Source organism: Ranitomeya variabilis, chromosome 2 (assembly GCF_051348905.1).
Source record: "Ranitomeya variabilis isolate aRanVar5 chromosome 2, aRanVar5.hap1, whole genome shotgun sequence".
NCBI classification, from domain to species: domain Eukaryota; kingdom Metazoa; phylum Chordata; class Amphibia; order Anura; family Dendrobatidae; genus Ranitomeya; species Ranitomeya variabilis.
The window spans coordinates 759,056,521-759,059,150 of record NC_135233.1 but is presented as its reverse complement, the minus strand read 5'-3'; positions in this window follow the sequence as shown (position 1 = coordinate 759,059,150).

The window sequence follows — 2,630 nt, the reverse complement described above, 5'->3', positions numbered from 1 at the left end:
GTGTCTTACATGAGGGAAGATATGTGTCACAATGTTTGCTTTCCTGCGTGATGTAAAAGCCATAAGTGTTTTTTCCAGCATGATATGTGCTGAGAGCAATCCAGTCGCTATATGGGCATGGCTTTTATGGTGGGTAGGTCAGAGATGGGCGGGCACCTACCCTCCATATCTTTACCTCCAGGGTGTGGCTGGAGGGAGATAAATTTCCAGCCAGTTTTTTTTCCCTGTCTAGTTGTGTGTAGGAAAGCAAGCCTCCTGATTGCTCCTACATGCAGCAGCTCCTGCAAGAGCTGCTGCATGTGTTATTCCAGAGGACCTGGGCAGGACTGTGTATGAACTGTTTATTTTCATTGGAGCCGGACAGGCTGTTTTTCTGTTACCGCTTTTTTTTTTTTTTTTTGGTTTATGAGGCAATAAACCACCCAGAGACTTTAACCACCCGTGTGCCTGCGTCTACCTCGAGGAGCAGCTAAGCGTGTCAACCCCTCACAGTGCCAACAATTTAATGTGGCCTATTTTTGTTTTTTTGTGCAAAATTATGTCCAATTTGCCTTTTTTTCTCTTTTTTTGTGTTGCTCCAATACACACAAAGGAAATAAACATGTGTATAACAAAACATGTGTAATTGCAATAATTTTCAGGGAGAAATACTTCATTTTCTGGAACAATTTCAAGGGTGCCAACACTTTCAGTCATGACTGTATATAAATGCCCAGGGTCAAATAAAGAAAGCATGTTCACAATGGCCATTAAACAGGCCAAACCTAAGATAGAAACAAAATTAGCAAAAACCCTGCTGTAAGTTAATAAAAAGTAATAGTGCATATAAATAAATAACACTGCAGTACGGTAGAATTGAAGTGAGCTACAAAATTACCTATCTTCATGGACTTCATAGGTGTACATACCTAGCAGACACCTTGGCCTTCAGTATGTCCTCCTTCTAAACCGATGGGACTGTGCCATCAGTACATCACATGTGAACATGCAGAAGAATTGCTGATCTTGTGAGTGCTGCCAAGGATGAGGATGATGCAAAGGAGGTATATACAGTAAGTTAAGGCTTTATTAAAACTACACGTTTCTGAGTCTGTCAGATTACTTCATCAGGTGTGCCTCACGGGTCCAGGAACCAGCGGGCGTAGCAGCAACCATACAGAAGAACTACCTAAACATTGCAGAGTGCTGTGACTGCCTTGCACAACTGGTCTAGTTGAGTGATTCCCTCTGAATCATTGTTTTAGTTGATCCACATAAGGAGTGCTTTTCTGTCTCCTTTTTTTCCTATCATTACACCACAATTATATTGCAGGCTAGTTGATGGGGGGTGGATGGATACTTTCCCTACATTGCTAACTAGAGTTGAGCGACTTTCATTTTTTTAAGATCGAGTCGGGTTTTGGGAAACCCGATTTTGCCCAGAGTCGAGTCGATTGCAGTCGGCCGATTATCGCTAAAAGTCGGGGATCGACCGAAACACGAAATCCAATGCAAGTCAATGGGGAAGCATAGTCGGCAGTGAGTGGAGGCCAGGAAAACACCTACAGTGCCCATTTTAATGCCAAAAACATCCATTCTTGTTTCTGAAGCTTGTCAATCTTAATTAACTAATAATAGTTGGGCATAGGGAATTGGGGGTCATTTGGCAAAAGTTGTGGGGGGAGTAGGGCTGGCTCAAGTTTTTCGTGGGCCCAGGAAATGCGGACTACGTCACGGCGGTGTTGCAGGGAAAGGTAAGTATTTCAACGTTGCAAGTGCTGTGATCCTGAGCAAGCAGGGGGGGCCCACTCGTTCGCATTGGCACTGGCACAGGGCCCCTCAAAGTACGGCGGTGTGTTTGCATGGCGGGGGCGCCTCCCACCAGCAGCGACACTTTTGCGTACTCTGAGGGGCCCTGTGCCAGTGACGTCGCCAACGAGTATGCCCCCCCACCTGATGAAGGAACCTGCACTTTCATCTGCACCTTCCTCTCTGTCCCTGTGTAAGGTGGTATAACATGGAAGGGGAACCTTACTTTCAGCAGGGTCAGATTCTGGCTGTGTAGAGTATAAGGGGAATGTAGTGGTCTAGGTCAATGTACCAGCAGACTCATCTAGCAGTGGCTGGGCAATGGGCAGGATGAGGAGGAAACAGATATAGGGCCAAAGAATAAAGTAGGCTAAATGCAGTTCAAAATTGGTAACAGGACTAAACAGGCGGCATTGCTTTGTTCAGTGGAGTAGCAAACCCAAGAGCAGCAGACACTGTTTCAAGGGCCTAACCACACTAGTAGGCCAAATGCAGTTTAATATCTGATAGTATAGGGCAAAAGCCAGAATGTGGAAGCTCAGCTTTGTTCAGTTGAGGACAACACCAGGCAGGGGCAGACAGACACCTTTAGTAGGCCGGAACAGCCAATTTTTTTAAAAAACAGCAGTTAATAAGAGGCAGAAGGTAGAAGCTCAGCTTTATTCAGTTGAGGACAACACCAGGCAGGGGCAGACCCCTTTAGTAGGCCGGAACAGCCAATTGCATTTTTAAAAATGGTAATTTGGAACAGAAGGTTGAAGCACAGCTTTATTCAGTTGAGGACAACACCAGGCAGGGGCAGACAGACACCTTTAGTAGGCCGGAACAGCCAATTGCATTTT